The sequence below is a fragment of the Lotus japonicus genome, chromosome 4, assembly GCF_012489685.1.
Source record: "Lotus japonicus ecotype B-129 chromosome 4, LjGifu_v1.2".
NCBI lineage: Eukaryota > Viridiplantae > Streptophyta > Magnoliopsida > Fabales > Fabaceae > Lotus > Lotus japonicus.
This window is the reverse complement of record NC_080044.1, coordinates 37,840,861-37,859,237: the sequence shown is the minus strand read 5'-3', so window position 1 is coordinate 37,859,237 and position 18,377 is coordinate 37,840,861. Positions and strand designations below refer to the sequence as shown.

The window sequence follows — 18,377 nt, the reverse complement described above, 5'->3', positions numbered from 1 at the left end:
TTGAGTCCTTTCCATTTCTGTGGTGATTTGTCTTGTCTTCTTTTGTTTCATATTCTAAAGTCTATTCTAATCTGTGTGACTCTACACAAATTTGGTGGCATAATTCTTTGTGTGTCTTAACTTTGATTTACTCAAGAGATTGTGAGAATTTTTGAGTGGAAAAAGGCAAGAGTGCACATCATAGAAAAGCCAATTTGAGGGAAACACGAGAGAAGTGAGGTAAACACTAACATTTGTTTGTTCTACTTGAATCTTTTCATTTGTCAAAGATGTCAGGAGAAGAGGAGGAGCAACCAGCAGTGCGACTCTCGACCATCGAAATGCGGGCTCTTACACAACATCTGGAAAACTTAATGAGGAGGCAAACTGAAGAGATCCACGAAAGGCTGGATCAAATGGAGAACCGGAACAATAGTGACAGTGAAGGTGGGAGGCCACGACGAATTCATGAAAATCCTAGACCTGCTCGGATTGAAGGAGTCAAATTCCAAATTCCTCCTTTTAAGGGAAAGAGTGATCCAGAGGCATACTTGGAGTGGGAACTCAAAATAGAGCATGTCTTTGCTTGCAACAACTATGAGGAGGACCAAAAGGTGAAACTTGCAGCTGCTCACTTTTCAGACTATGCTCTTGTTTGGTGGAATAAGTTTGCAAAAGAGAGATTGAGAAATGAGGAGCCAGCGGTGGAAACATGGGCTGAAATGAAACGAATCATGAGGAAAAGATATGTCCCTTCAAGCCATGCTAGGGATGTAAAATTTAAACTTCAAAAACTTACCCAAGGCAGCAAGAGTGTTGAGGAGTATTACAAAGAACTTGAGGTGCTTATGTTGCAAGCCAATCTTGAGGAGGATGAAGAGGTAACCATGATTCGATTTATTAATGGTTTATCTAATGATGTTAGAGATATTGTAGAACTTCAGGAATATGTAGACATGGAAGAATTGCTGCACAAGGCCACTAAAGTTGAGCAACAACTCAAAAGGAAAGGGCTTGCAAGGAAGAGTTCTACCAATTCCAATTCATCTTGGAGAGACAGAATGAAGAATGAAGGGCCGAGCACCCTTAGCAAACCAGCCACCAAACCACAAGCTTCAGCTTCTTCAAAACCTCTTGAACAACCATCCAAAAAGAGCAAAGAGGTCAAGTGCTTCAAATGCCAAGGTATGGGACATTATGCTTATGAATGTGCCTCCAAAAAGACCATGATTCTTAAGGATGATGGAGACTACACCAGTGAGTCCGAAGGAGAACAAAGTGAAGAAGAAGAGGAGGCAGCCATGAATGGTGAACTGTTGATGATCCGAAGAATGCTTGGTAGCCAACAAAAGCCAAAGAAAGAAAGCCAAAGAGAGAATATCTTCCACACAAGATGTTCTGTCAATGGGCAGATTTGCTTGATGATTGTTGATGGCGGGAGCTGTACTAATGTGGCTAGTGAAAGAATGGTGGAGAAGCTGAACCTGGTCACAAAACCACATCCTTGGCCATACAAACTTCAATGGCTCAGCCACTATGGAGAAATACAAGTAAGTAAGCAAGTTGAAGTTGACTTTTCCATTGGCAAATACAGGGATAAGGTTCTTTGTGATGTTGTTCCCATGGAGGCTAGTCACATACTGCTGGGAAGACCATGGCAATATGACACCAACTCTGATCATAATGGCAGCACCAACAAGATCTCATTCCAACATCATGGCCAGAAAATTACGCTCAAACCTTTGAGCCCTAGGGAGGTGCGTGAGGATCAAAAGAAAATGAGAGAAAAGATTGAACAAGAGAGAAAAGAAAAGAGTGAGACACTTGAGAGAAAGCAAAAAGAAAAGAGTGAAACACTTGAGAGAGAGCAAAAAGAAAAGAGTGAAATACTTGAGAGAAAAGAAATTTGTTTGATCAAAAAGAGAGAGGTGAAAAGGATGATAGCTTCAAAACAGATCCTATACTTGATGTTTTGCAAAAATCAGATTTTGAACACTAACACTTTTGAAAATTTTGAGCTGCCTTCTAGTGTTAAATCTCTTTTGCAGGATTATGAGGATGTGTTTCCAACAAGTGTTCCAAGTGGTCTACCACCACTGAGAGGAATTGAGCATCAAATTGATCTCATTCCGGGAGCTTCTTTGCCTAATAGGCCAGCATATAGAAGCAACCCACAAGAAACCACAGAAATTCAAAGACAAGTGGAAGAACTCTTGAACAAAGGGTGGGTAAGAAATAGCATGAGTCCTTGTGCTGTACCGGTGATTTTGGTACCAAAGAAAGATGGGACTTGGAGAATGTGCTCTGATTGTAGAGCCTTGAATAACATCACCATTAAGTATAGGCACCCTATTCCTAGACTTGATGATTTGCTTGATGAATTGCATGGAGCATGTTATTTTTCTAAAATTGATTTGAAAAGTGGTTACAATCAGATAAGGATTAAAGAAGGGGATGAATGGAAAACTGCTTTCAAAACTAAATATGGTTTGTATGAATGGTTGGTTATGCCTTTTGGTTTAACTAATGCACCTAGTACTTTTATGAGACTAATGAACCATGTTTTGAGGGAATTCATTGGGAAATTTGTGGTTGTGTACTTTGATGATATTTTGGTCTATAGCACTACTCTTGAGCTGCATGTTGAGCACTTAAGATCCGTCTTGAGTATGCTTAGAAAGGAACAATTGTTTGCCAATCTTGAGAAATGCACTTTTTTCACTGACCATGTTGTGTTTCTTGGTTTTGTTGTGAGTTCGAAAGGAGTGCAGGTTGATGAGGAAAAGATCAAAGCCATTCAAGAGTGGCCCACTCCTAAATCCGTGGGTGATGTAAGAAGTTTTCATGGCTTGGCCAGTTTCTACAGGAGGTTTGTAAAGGACTTTAGTACCTTGGCAGCACCCCTAAATGAAGTGGTGAAAAAGAATGTGGGTTTTCATTGGGGAAAGAATCAAGAAGAGGCCTTTGCTGCCCTAAAGCATAAGCTTACCCATGCACCTATACTTGCTTTACCTAACTTTGCTAAATCTTTTGAACTTGAATGTGATGCTTCAAATGTAGGTATTGGTGCTGTGTTGCTTCAAGAAGGCCACCCAATTGCTTATTTTAGTGAAAAGTTAAGCGGAGCTGCCCTTAACTATTCTACTTATGATAAGGAATTGTATGCTTTGGTGAGAGCTTTGAAGACTTGGCAGCATTATCTTTTGCCCAAGGAATTCGTGATTCATAGTGATCATGAGTCGCTGAAATACTTGAAGGGGCAAGGTAAGTTGAACAAAAGGCATGCCAAATGGGTTGAATTTTTGGAACAATTTCCCTATGTCATAAAACACAAAAAAGGGAAAAGTAACATTGTGGCTGATGCTTTATCCAGGAGACACGTGTTGCTTTCCATGTTAGAGACTAAATTGCTAGGACTTGAACATGTGAAAGAAATGTATGAAAAAGATGATAACTTTGCTGAAATTTTTGTGGCTTGTGAGAAAGTTTCTCAAAATGGATTTTATAGGCACAATGGATTTTTATTTAAGGAAAACAGGTTGTGTGTGCCTAAAAGTTCCATTAGAGAACTTCTTGTTAAAGAATCCCATGCTGGGGGATTAATGGGTCATTTTGGAGTCCAAAAGACTCTAGAAACTTTACAGGAACATTTCTATTGGCCCAAAATGAAACATGATGTGATCAAGTTTTGTGAACATTGCATTGTTTGCAAGAAGGCTAAGTCTAAGGTGATGCCACATGGTTTGTATACTTCTTTGCCAATCCCTGAATACCCTTGGGTTGACTTGTCTATGGACTTTGTTTTAGGCCTCCCTAGAACAAAGAATGGTAAGGATTCCATTTTTGTGGTTGTTGATAGGTTTTCAAAAATGGCTCACTTTATTCCTTGCAGGAAAGCTGATGATGCTTGTCACGTTGCTGATTTGTTCTTTAAAGAAGTTGTAAGACTTCATGGGATGCCTAGAAGCATAGTTAGTGATAGGGACACCAAGTTCCTAAGTCACTTCTGGAGGACTTTATGGGGGAAGTTAGGCACCAAACTTTTGTTCTCTACCACTTGCCACCCACAAACTGATGGGCAAACTGAGGTGGTTAATAGGACACTAGGCACCTTGCTTAGGACTGTCCTTAAGGCCAATTTAAAGGCTTGGGAGGCGTGTTTGCCTCATGTTGAATTTGCTTACAATAGGGCTGTCCATAGCACTACCAATTGCTCTCCATTTGAAGTAGTGTATGGATTTAACCCTTTGACTCCTCTTGATTTGTTGCCTATGCCTAACATTTCTGTTTTCAAGCACAAGGAAGGACAGGGCAAAGCTGAATATGTCAAGAAGATGCATGAGCGTGTGAAGGCTCAAATTGAGAGAAAGAATGAGAGTTATGCTAGGCAAGCTAACAAGGGAAGAAAGGAGGTGGTGTTCCAACCCGGAGATTGGGTTTGGGTGCACATGAGGAAGGAAAGGTTTCCAGAACAAAGGAAATCCAAACTCCAACCTAGAGGGGATGGACCTTTCAAGTGCTTGAGAGAATCAATAACAATGCCTACAAAATAGAGCTTCCAGGTGAGTATAACATCAGCTCAACCTTTAATGTCTCTGATTTATCTCTCTTTGATGCAGATGGCGGAGAATTTGATTTGAGGTCAAATCCTTTTCAAGAGGGAGGGAATGATGAGGACAAGGACAAGGACAAGGGTCATGGAGCACTAAAAGGACTTGGAGGACCAATGACAAGGGCTAGAGCTAAAAAGGCCAAAGAGACTCTTCAGCAAGTAGTGGCAACCAATCTTGAAGACAAAGTGGTAGAAGAGATGGAACCAAAAATCATGATGATCATTCAGGCCCAAGAAGAAGAGCCAGCCCACGCATAGGGGCTGCCATGTGATGTTTTGTTTTATTTTATTTCAATAAAAATGCAAAGGACCAATTGAATAAGTTGGATCCAAATGCATTATGTTGCTGAATTTTATTTTAGTGTGTTTAATCCACTTCAAGTGGTGTGTGTTTGCATGTGGCGCATGAAGGGCTTAAAGGGAGGGATCCATTCCTTTCTTAAAACTCTTTGAATGTGTTTGAATTTCAATAAGTTCTGAATGGAGGAGTTACATCAGCAAAGTAAAAGGATTGAAGAGCTTTCAAAGGCAAGAATGGAGTTACAAAGACAAGGAAATTAAGTGCATAAAGAGCATTGAATGCTATGTTCCCTGGTCAGAATAACAATCAAGAAAGGGAGTTACATGAAGCAATCAGCCACTAAAAACACGTTCAGGGCTGAAGCATATCACTATCTTCCTCTTTTAATTTGTAACTCCTAGCCTAGGATTCTTCTAGAGAAATTACACCTCATCATTTTTTTGTAACTAGGCTGAATTTCCTTCTTCTTTATGAGGACCACTCCTTCAATGTAATAGAGAGATTATGAATGAATTAGTATTTTTTTTTCTGAGTGATTCAGATTTGTGAGAGTGATTCTCATAGTTCTTGAGTGATTCAAGAATTAGGCTTATCAAGGGTTTGCCACCACCTTTGTGTGAAGTCTTCATCTTCCATTTCACTAAAACTTCCCCTCTTTTCTGTCCATTTCCCTTCTATCACGAAATTCTTCTTCTTCTTTCTCACATTTCAGAGTTCTCATCATCCAAGATCAATCCTAGACGATCCATTTCAGCCCTTGCATCAACTTGGGGCGTATCACTTTATCCTTTTGTCCTACCCTAAACACAAAACACAAAACCCTAAACCCTAAACACGCACATTTAGATGAGCTCTACAAACTAGTATCATGAGTTTAAACTTATTGTGGTACAACAAGACTCCTTTTGTCGTTAGAGAGGAATTTCTCCACTCAAAAGCTATATGTTGGCCTCATTCTCCTTTGGTTCTACTGTACTTATTTTCATTACAATTCTCCATTTGTAGTTAGTTTTAGTTGAGCTCTACGAACTCATATGACATACAATGACATCGATTAAAAATTTATGTCCTCTCAAAAGCTGTATGTTTGCGTCTTCATCCTTTTGTCCTACCCTAAACAAAAAACCCTAAACCCTAAACCCTAAACACACACATTTGGTTGAGCTCTACAAACTAGTATCACATTCGGTGGAGGAATATCATGAGTTTAAACTTATTGTGGTACAACAAGACTCCTTTTGTCGTTAGAGAGGAACTTCTCCACTCAAAAGCTATATGTTGGCCTCATTCTCCTTTGGTTCTGCTGTACTTATTTTCATTACAATTCTCCATTTGTAGTTAGTCTTAGTTGAGCTCTACGAACTCATATGACATACAATGGATTAATAACATCGATTTAAAATTTATGTCCTCTTAAAAGCTGTATGTTTGCCTCTTAATCCTTTTGTCCTACCCTAAACACAAAACCCTAAACCCTAAACACGCACATTTAGTTGAGCTCTACAAACTAGTATCACATTCGGTGGATGAATATCATGAGTTTAAACTTATTGTGGTACAACAAGACTCCTTTTGTCGTTAGAGAGGAATTTCTCCACTCAAAAGCTATATGTTGGCCTCATTCTCCTTCGGTTCTACTGTACTTATTTCGTTACAATTCTCCATTTGTAGTTAGTTTTAGTTGAGCTCTACGAACTCATATGACATACAATGGATTAATAACATCGATTTAAAATTTATGTCCTCTCAAAAGCTGTATGTTTGCCTCTTAATCCTTTTGTCCTACCCTAAAATCAAAACCCTAAACCCTAAACACGCACATTTAGTTGAGCTCTACAAACTAGTATCACATTCGGTGGATGAATATCATGAGTTTAAACTTATTGTGGTACAACAAGACTCCTTTTGTCGTTAGAGAGGAATTTCTCCACTCAAAAGCTATATGTTGGCCTCATTCTCCTTCGGTTCTACTGTACTTATTTCGTTACAATTCTCCATTTGTAGTTAGTTTTAGTTGAGCTCTACGAACTCATATGACATACAATGACATCGATTAAAAATTTATGTCCTCTCAAAAGCTGTATGTTTGCGTCTTCATCCTTTTGTCCTACCCTAAACACAAAACCCTAAACCCTAAACCCTAAACACACACATTTGGTTGAGCTCTACAAACTAGTATCACATTCGGTGGAGGAATATCATGAGTTTAAACTTATTGTGGTACAACAAGACTCCTTTTGTCGTTAGAGAGGAATTTCTCCACTCAAAAGCTATATGTTGGCCTCATTCTCCTTTGGTTCTACTGTACTTATTTTCATTACAATTCTCCATTTCTAGTTAGTTTTAGTTGAGCTCTACGAACTCATATGACATACAATGGATTAATAACATCGATTTAAAATTTATGTCCTCTCAAAAGCTGTATGTTTGCCTCTTAATCCTTTTGTCCTACCCTAAACCCAAAACCCTAAACCCTAAACACGCACATTTCGATGAGCTCTACAAACTAGTATCACATTCGGTGGAGGAATATCATGAGTTTAAACTTATTGTGGTACAACAAGACTCCTTTTGTCGTTAGAGAGGAACTTCTCCACTCAAAAGCTATATGTTGGCCTCATTCTCCTTTGGTTATGCTGTACTTATTTTCATTACAATTCTCCATTTGTAGTTAGTCTTAGTTGAGCTCTACGAACTCATATGACATACAATGGATTAATAACATCGATTTAAAATTTATGTCCTCTTAAAAGCTGTATGTTTGCCTCTTAATCCTTTTGTCCTACCCTAAACACAAAACCCGAAACCCTAAACACGCACATTTAGTTGAGCTCTACAAACTAGTATCACATTCGGTGGATGAATATCATGAGTTTAAACTTATTGTGGTACAACAAGACTCCTTTTGTCGTTAGAGAGGAATTTCTCCACTCAAAAGCTATATGTTGGCCTCATTCTCCTTCGGTTCTACTGTACTTATTTCGTTACAATTCTCCATTTGTAGTTAGTTTTAGTTGAGCTCTACGAACTCATATGACATACAATGGATTAATAACATCGATTTAAAATTTATGTCCTCTCAAAAGCTGTATGTTTGCCTCTTAATCCTTTTGTCCTACCCTAAAATCAAAACCCTAAACCCTAAACACGCACATTTAGTTGAGCTCTACAAACTAGTATCACATTCGGTGGATGAATATCATGAGTTTAAACTTATTGTGGTACAACAAGACTCCTTTTGTCGTTAGAGAGGAATTACTCCACTCAAAAGCTATATGTTGGCCTCATTCTCCTTCGGTTCTACTGTACTTATTTCGTTACAATTCTCCATTTGTAGTTAGTTTTAGTTGAGCTCTACGAACTCATATGACATACAATGGATTAATAACATCGATTTAAAATTTATGTCCTCTCAAAAGCTGTATGTTTACGTCTTCATCCTTTTGTCCTACCCTAAACCCAAAACCCTAAACCCTAAACCCTAAACACACACATTTGGTTGAGCTCTACAAACTAGTATCACATTCGGTGGAAGAATATCATGAGTTTAAACTTATTGTGGTACAACAAGACTCCTTTTGTCGTTAGAGAGGAATTTCTCCACTCAAAAGCTAAATGTTGGCCTCATTCTCCTTTGGTTCTACTGTACTTATTTTCATTACAATTCTCCATTTCTAGTTAGTTTTAGTTGAGCTCTACGAACTCATATGACATACAATGCATTAATAACATCGATTTAAAATTTATGTCCTCTCAAAAGCTGTATGTTTGCCTCTTTATCCTTTTGTCCTACCCTAAACACAAAACACAAAACCCTAAACCCTAAACACGCACATTTAGATGAGCTCTACAAGCTAGTATCACATTCGGTGGAGGAATATCATGAGTTTAAACTTATTGTGGTACAACAAGACTCCTTTTGTCGTTAGAGAGGAATTTCTCCACTCAAAAGCTATATGTTGGCATCATTCTCCTTTGGTTCTACTGTACTTATTTTCATTACAATTCTCCATTTGTAGTTAGTTTTAGTTGAGCTCTACGAACTCATATGACATACAATGACATCGATTAAAAATTTTTGTCCTCTCAAAAGCTGTATGTTTGCGTCTTCATCCTTTTGTCCTACCCGAAACACAAAACCCTAAACCCTAAACCCTAAACACACACATTTGGTTGAGCTCTACAAACTAGTATCACATTCGGTGGAGGAATATAATGAGTTTAAACTTATTGTGGTACAACAAGACTCCTTTTGTCGTTAGAGAGGAATTTCTCCACTCAAAAGCTATATGTTGGCCTCATTCTCCTTTGGTTCTACTGTACTTATTTTCATTACAATTCTCCATTTCTAGTTAGTTTTAGTTGAGCTCTACGAACTCATATGACATACAATGGATTAATAACATCGATTTAAAATTTATGTCCTCTCAAAAGCTGTATGTTTGCCTCTTAATCCTTTTGTCCTACCCTAAACCCAAAACCCTAAACCCTAAACACGCACATTTCGATGAGCTCTACAAACTAGTATCACATTCGGTGGAGGAATATCATGAGTTTAAACTTATTGTGGTACAACAAGACTCCTTTTGTCGTTAGAGAGGAATTTCTCCACTCAAAAGCTATATGTTGGCCTCATTCTCCTTTGGTTCTGCTGTACTTATTTTCATTACAATTCTCCATTTGTAGTTAGTCTTAGTTGAGCTCTACGAACTCATATGACATACAATGCATTAATAACATCGATTTAAAATTTATGTCCTCTCAAAAGCTGTATGTTTGCCTCTTTATCCTTTTGTCCTACCCTAAACACAAAACACAAAACCCTAAACCCTAAACACGCACATTTAGATGAGCTCTACAAACTAGTATCACATTCGGTGGAGGAATATCATGAGTTTAAACTTATTGTGGTACAACAAGACTCCTTTTGTCGTTAGAGAGGAATTTCTCCACTCAAAAGCTATATGTTGGCCTCATTCTCCTTTGGTTCTACTGTACTTATTTTCATTACATTTCTCCATTTGTAGTTAGTTTTAGTTGAGCTCTACGAACTCATATGACATACAATGACATCGATTAAAAATTTATGTCCTCTCAAAAGCTGTATGTTTAGGTCTTCATCCTTTTGTCCTACCCTAAACACAAAACCCTAAACCCTAAACCCTAAACACACACATTTGGTTGAGCTCTACAAACTAGTATCACATTCGGTGGAGGAATATCATGAGTTTAAACTTATTGTGGTACAACAAGACTCCTTTTGTCGTTAGAGAGGTATTTCTCCACTCAAAAGCTATATGTTGGCCTCATTCTCCTTTGGTTCTACTGCACTTATTTTCATTACAATTCTCCATTTCTAGTTAGTTTTAGTTGAGCTCTACGAACTCATATTACATACAATGGATTAATAACATCGATTTAAAATTTATGTCCTCTCAAAAGCTGTATGTTTGCCTCTTAATCCTTTTGTCCTACCCTAAACCCAAAACCCTAAACCCTAAACACGCACATTTCGATGAGCTCTACAAACTAGTATCACATTCGGCGGAGGAATATCATGAGTTTAAACTTATTGTGGTACAACAAGACTCCTTTTGTCGTTAGAGAGGAATTTCTCCACTCAAAAGCTATATGTTGGCCTCATTCTCCTTTGGTTCTACTGTACTTATTTTCATTACAATTCTCCATTTGTAGTTAGTTTTAGTTGAGCTCTACGAACTCATATGACATACAATGACATCGATTAAAAATTTATGTCCTCTCAAAAGCTGTATGTTTGCCTCTTAATCCTTTTGTCCTACCCTAAACACAAAACCCTAAACCCTAAACACGCACATTTAGTTGAGCTCTACAAATTAGTATCACATTCGGTGGATTTATATCATGAGTTTAAACTTATTGTGGTACAACAAGACTCCTTTTGTCGTTAGAGAGGAATTTCTCCACTCAAAAGCTATATGTTGGCCTCATTCTCCTTTGTTCTACTGCACTTATTTTCATTACAATTCTCCATTTCTAGTTAGTTTTAGTTGAGCTCTACGAACTCATATGACATACAATGGATTAATTACATCGATTTAAAATTTATGTCCTCTCAAAAGCTGTATGTTTGCCTCTTCATCCTTTTGTCCTACCCTAAACCCAAAACCCTAAACCCTAAACACACACATCCTTTTGTCCTACCCTTAACACACACATTTAGTTGAGCTCTACTAACTAGTATCACATTCGGTGGAGGAATATCATGAGTTTAAACTTATTGTGGTACAACAAGACTCCTTTTGTCGTTAGAGAGGAATTTCTCCACTCAAAAGCTATATGTTGGCCTCATTCTCCTTTGGTTCTACTGTACTTATTTTCATTACAATTCTCCATTTGTAGTTAGTTTTAGTTGAGCTCTACGAACTCATATGACATACAATGACATCGATTAAAAATTTATGTCCTCTCAAAAGCTGTATGTTTGCCTCTTAATCCTTTTGTCCTACCCTAAACACAAAACCCTAAACCCTAAACACGCACATTTAGTTGAGTTCTACAAACTAGTATCACATTCGGTGGAGGAATATCATGAGTTTAAAGTTATTCTGGTACAACAAGTCTCCTTTTGTCGTTAGAGAGGAATTTCTCCACTCAAAAGCTATATGTTGGCCTCATTCTCCTTTGGTTCTACTGTGCTTATTTTCATTACAATTCTCCATTTGTAGTTAGTTTTAGTTGAGCTCTACGAACTCATATGACATACAACGGATTAATAACATCGATTTAAAATTTATGTCCTCTCAAAAGCAGTATGTTTGCCTCTTCATCCTTTTGTCCTACCCTAAACCCAAAACCCTAAACCCTAAACACGCACATTTAGATGAGCTCTACAAACTAGTATCACATTCGGTGGAGGAATATCATGAGTTTAAACTTATTGTGGTACAACAAGACTCCTTTTGTCGTTAGAGAGGAATTTCTCCACTCAAAAGCTATATGTTGGTGATATGATTTGGGAACACAAAGGATCGTCTTGAAAACCGGGGACAAAAGATAGGAACTTGACCCTAACCGCGACCTGCCGGTAGAACCAAAGTTATCAAAGAGAAAAGGGGAACTTGACCCTAACCGCGACCTGCCGGTAGAACCAAAGTTATCAAGTTTAGTTCTTAACCCAAGAACAAATGGGAAGCTCTCACAATATGAGAAAACTCAATATCATTCAGATTCAAAAACTGCTTTGTTCCATACATTGAGTCCCTATTTATAGGCTAAGTGGGATGCTACTCTTTCCAATAAGTAATAATTCTCCCACTAACATTTAATAGACTCCACTAGAGATTTATAGCTCCACTAGCATTGGAAACTTGAGTAAAAACCCACTGTTCCTAAAGATGAGTCAAAGGCTCATAAAAGACATTATAAACCAACTAGGGGGGAATACAAAATGTCATCAGAAAATTCACCCCTATATTAAATACGAAAATTCAAGAAAATAACTAAAATGGACTTATTTACTAAATATTAATGTCCATGAGTGCATCTTGAACATGCAGATTGGGTTCTTGGAAATTATGCCTTCAAGTTGGGTCCAAGTCATCATCATTCTTGTGTTCAAGGAAATTGACCCACTTTGGAGTTGCTTCTAATTTATTCTGATCTTCTTTTCCCTTGAGCTCCAAAATCAGTGCTTGCAAAACTTGCTTCATTCTTTTGGTCTTGGACCTTGTCATTGGACCTCCTATTTCCTGCAAAGGGTCTTTGTCTGGGCTGGACCGATCCTCATCATTCCCTCCCTCTTCGAAAGGATTCGTCCTCAAATCAAACCCGTCACCTACATCAAACAAAGATAGATCAGCCACATTAAAAGTAGAACTTATAGTTCCATATTCATTTGGCAAATCCAGCTTGTAGGCGTTGTCATTGATCTTTTCTAATACTTGGAAAGGTCCATCTCCCCTTGGGTGCAATTTGGATTTTCTTTGAGTTGGAAATCTTTCTTTCCGCATATGAACCCAAACCCAATCTCCGGGTTCAAAAGTAATGCGAATACGCCCCTTATTAGCTTGCTTTGCATACTGCTCATTCCTTTTCTCAATGTTTGCTCTAACCTTGGCATGCAACTCCCTAACAAAATCTGCCTTTTTGTTTCCATCAAAATTAGCAAATTCATTAGTAGGTAAAGGTAAGATATCCAATGGAGTCAAAGGGTTAAAGCCATACACAACTTCAAACGGAGAGTAAGAAGTAGTAGAATGCACAGCTCTATTATATGCAAACTCAACATGTGGCAAACATTTTTCCCACTGTTTTAAATTCTTTTGAATGATTGCACGCAGCAAGGTAGTAAGTGTTCTATTCACAACCTCAGTTTGCCCATCCGTTTGTGGATGTGCAGTTGTAGAAAACAGAAGCTTAGTTCCTAACTTACTCCATAAAGTTCTCCAAAAGTGACTTAAGAATTTCACATCTCTGTCACTTACTATTGTTCTTGGTAATCCATGCAAACGCACAACCTCTTTAAAGAACAAATCAGCAATATGTGTGGCATCATTTGTTTTGGAGCATGCAATGAAATGTGCCATTTTGCTAAACCTATCAACAACCACAAATATGCTGTCCTTCCCACCCTGTGATTTAGGAAAACCTAAGACAAAATCCATTGAGATATCAGTCCAAGGTTGATTAGGAACAGGCAAAGGTGTATAGAAACCATGGGGCATCACTTTAGATTTGGCTTGCTTACATGTTATGCATTTTTCACAAACAGATTGCACATCATGTTTCATTTTAGGCCAAAAAAAATGCTCTTTCAAAATTTCTAAAGTCTTTTGAACCCCAAAATGTCCCATTAATCCACCACCATGAGTTTCCCTAACAAGCATTTCACGCAAAGAACAAACAGGAACACACAATTTATCTTTCCTAAACAAGAAACCTTCATGTTTATAATAGTCCCCAAAAGCATGCTTAGAACAAGAATCCCATACCTGTCCAAAATCAAAGTCATTGGCATACAAGTCCTTGATATGCTCAAACCCAAGTAGTTTTGTTTGCAATGAAGTAAGCAATGCATACCTTCTAGACAAGGCATCAGCCACAATGTTTTCCTTACCATTCTTGTACTTGATCACGTAAGGAAACATCTCAATGAACTCCAACCACTTGGCATGTCTTTTTTGAAGCTTTCCTTGAGAACTTAGGAACTTCAAGCTTTGATGGTCAGAATGGATGACAAACTCTCTTGGCCACAAATAATGCTGCCAATTTTGCAAAGTTCTTACCAATGCATAAAGCTCCTTGTCATATGTGGGATAATTCAACGCTGCTCCACTAAGCTTCTCACTAAAATATGCAATCGGTTTGGAATCCTGCATCAAAACAGCACCTATTCCAACACCAGAAGCATCACATTCAATTTCAAAAGCTTTATCAAAATTAGGCAAACAAAGCAAAGGTGCATTGGTCAGCTTATCTTTCAAAGAATTAAAAGCATATTCATGCACATCATCCCACTTGAAAGTCACATTCTTTTTAACAAGTTCATTCAAAGGTGCAGCAATGGAACTAAAGTTCCTCACAAACCTTCGATAAAAACTTGCTAAACCATGAAAACTTCTTACCTCATTAGCATTCTTAGGTGTAGGCCATTCTCTAATTGCCTTGACCTTCTCTTCATCAACAGAAACTCCTTTAGAACTTACAACAAAACCCAAAAATACAACAGATTCCATGCCAAAAGAACACTTTTGAAGGTTGGCATACAACTTGTTCTCTTTTAAAACACCAAACACAGCATGTAAATGTTCAACATGTTCATCTAGGGATTTGCTGTAAATTAAAATGTCATCAAAGTAGACTACAACAAATTTCCCAATGAAAGAACGCAAAACATGGTTCATTTATCTCATGAATGTGCTGGGTGCATTAGTTAAGCCAAATGGCATCACTAACCACTCATATAAACCATATTTGGTTTTAAAAGCAGTTTTCCATTCATCACCTTCCTTCATGCGAATTTGATGGTATCCACTTTTCAAATCAATTTTAGAAAACACACAAGAACCATGCAATTCATCAAGCATATCATCTAATCTAGGGATAGGATATCTATACTTTACAGTGATTTTGTTTATGGCTCGGCAATCAACACACATGCGCCATGTTCCATCTTTCTTCGGAACTAAGATCACGGGAACAGAACAAGGACTGAGGCTCTCCCTCACAAATCCCTTTTGCAACAACTCATCCACTTGCTTTTGAATTTCCTTTGCTTCCTCGGGACTCGTCCTATAAGCTGGCCTGTTTGGAAGTGAGGAACCAGGAATAAAGTCAATTTGATGCTCAATACCTCTTAAAGGAGGCAATCCTTGTGGTACATCTTCTGGAAAAATTTCAGCAAACTCCTGCAACAATGAATTAACAGCACTAGGCAAAGAAGAGTTGAGATTGTTAGTGAAATAAACATCTTTGTACATGAGTACAAGCAAGTTCTCCCTTGCTAACAATGCACTCTCAACATCTCTTTTCTTGGCAAATGCACTTACTCTCTTATTTTTCTCTTCACTGCACTCATTTTTTTCTTTTTCTTTCTTTTTCTCATTTTCATTTTTCTTACTTTTTCTCTCTTTTTCTTGAATGCTCACTTTTTCTTCTCTCAACTTACACTCTTTTGCGATTCTAATTTGATCAGCATATGCTTCAGCAGGTTTGAGAGGTGTCAACACAATGGTGCGATTGTTCATGGTAAAGGTATAGGTATTTTTGTACCCATTATGATCAACATTTCTATCAGATTGCCATGGCCGCCCAAGAAGCAAGTGGCCCACATGCATAGGCACAACATCACAAAGAACCTCATCTTTGTATTTTCCAATGGAAAATGATACCAAAACCTGCTTAGTCACCCTTATGTCTCCACAATCATTGAGCCACTGAAGTCTATATGGATTAGGATGCTTTTTGGTTGGCAAGTTCAGTTTCTCGACCATCAAGGTGCTAGCAACATTAGTACAACTTCCACTGTCAATAACCATGCTACATACCTTTTCATTAATGAGGCACCTAGTATGGAAAATTTTATCACGTTGCTCCGCATCTTCATGTTCCTTAGGCTGTATGCTAAGAGCACGCCTAGTAACAAGCAAATTTCCATGCACGGGTTCAGCCACTTCAACATCACTACAATCTTCTAACAGAGGCATTTCATCATCACTTGAGCTCACACTCTCTATGTCTCCATTATCCAGCAAAATCATTGCTCTTTTGTTTGGACACTCAGAAGCAATATGCCCAATTCCTTGGCATCTGAAACATTTTATATCACGTGATCGTGAAGAAGAATTAGTTTCAGATTTACCTTTAGAGGATGCCAAAGTAGACTTGGCCTTCACATTTTCTTTAGGATGGGAAATGGCTTTATTATTCTTCCAATTTGACTTCCAAGAAGTGCTTGAGGATGATGAGAATTTGGAGGAGGTTTTGGACTTCAATTGCTTTTCCACCTGAACTGCTTTGTGCAACAAATCCTCCATCTCCACATAATATTGTAATTCCACCACATCAGCAATCTCCTTCTTTAAACCTCCAATAAACCTTGCCATAGTGGCTTCACGGTCTTCTTCTATATTGGCTCTCATCATAGCTATCTCCATCTCCTTGTAATAATCCTCCACACTCATAGACTTTGCAATTTTCGGTGCAAGTCTCTATGGTAATGGCTGGGGACAAATCTTCTTCTCATGACAGCCTTCATTTCTTCCCATGAGCGAATGGGTCTCTCTCCATTTCTGCGCCTGTTTATCACAAATTGATCCCACCAAATACTAGCATAATCAGAAAATTCAACAACTGCCAATTTTACCTTTTTCTCCTCTGAATAGTGATGGCAATCAAACACATGCTCCACCTTTCTCTCCCACTCCAAGTACAGTTCAGGATCATTCTTTCCTTGAAATGTAGGGATGGTCATTTTGATACTATTCAAGTTATTGTCACTTCTTCTTCTTTCATGAGATCTTCCATCTGAATACTCCTCCTCTTCTTCCTCTTCATTGTTTCGCCTAGGAGGGGACCTAGACCTTGATGCTAAATCATCAAACCTTCTATTTAAGGCTGTGAATTGTTCTGTAACAGCTTTCACAAACAGCTTGAGATCAAATGCTCCTTCTTCGTCTCCACTCATGATTATGTGCTGCCAAAAACACAGTTAGTAATAAAATTCTCACTCACACAATCTCACGTGTTTACACTCAAAATATTTCAATCACTCGTGTTTCTCTCAATCTTTCGCTTTTTATTTTTCCTCTAATGATCTCACAACTCTTGCCTTTTACCACTCAGCTTCACCTTATGAGCTCTTAAATTAAGAACTTTAGGATGGTTCTACACAACAAGGAACAGCTAGAGTATGAAGATGATAACTTCAGCGATTTAAGGAAATGAGAGATTAGGAAGGACACACTAATTTTTTTTTTTTTAAGATAAATAGAAAACGAGAACAATGGCTGAGGTTTTTTTTTTTTTTTTTTTTTGATTGCTGGAAAGAAACACACTTAAATTCTTCAGGTCACAACTCTTTTTTTTTTCTTTTTTTTGTAATACTTCTTTTTTTTTTCCTTTTTTTTGTGCTTTTGGACCTGAGCACTTCTTTTCTTTTCTTTTTTTTTTTGCACTTTTTTTTTTCCAGCAGAATGCAAATCACAAAAGACAAAAAGAATGAAGGAACACACGAAAACTTCAAAAAAAGATGATGAGAAGACAAGGGAAAGGATAATATGAGTAGGCTGTTTTTTTTTTATATAGAATGAGAACAACAAAAAAAACACGAAAAAATAAAAACAAAATGGAGAAAAGAAACCTGGTTTTCAAGAGCCTAAGCTCTGATACCAAATGATATGATTTGGGAACACAAAGGATCGTCTTGAAAACCGGGGACAAAAGATAGGAACTTGACCCTAACCGCGACCTGCCGGTAGAACCAAAGTTATCAAAGAGAAAAGGGGAACTTGACCCTAACCGCGACCTGCCGGTAGAACCAAAGTTATCAAGTTTAGTTCTTAACCCAAGAACAAATGGGAAGCTCTCACAATATGAGAAAACTCAATATCATTCAGATTCAAAAACTGCTTTGTTCCATACATTGAGTCCCTATTTATAGGCTAAGTGGGATGCTACTCTTTCCAATAAGTAATAATGCTCCCACTAACATTTAATAGACTCCACTAGAGATTTATAGCTCCACTAGCATTGGAAACTTGAGTAAAAACCCACTGTTCCTAAAGATGAGTCAAAGGCTCATAAAAGACATTAAAAACCAACTAGGGGGGAATACAAAATGTCATCAGAAAATTCACCCCTATATTAAATACGAAAATTCAAGAAAATAACTAAAATGGACTTATTTACTAAATATTAATGTCCATGAGTGCATCTTGAACATGCAGATTGGGTTCTTGGAAATTATGCCTTCAAGTTGGGTCCAAGTCATCATCATTCTTGTGT

At 37.8% G+C, this 18,377-nt stretch overlaps 1 pseudogene; it reads left to right on the top strand.

The window, feature by feature from the left end:
- The first annotated feature begins 347 nt into the window (after nt 1–347).
- On the top strand, nt 348–11,509 carry LOC130712708 (uncharacterized; annotated as a pseudogene).
- Nucleotides 11,510–18,377: the final 6,868 nt, after the last annotated feature.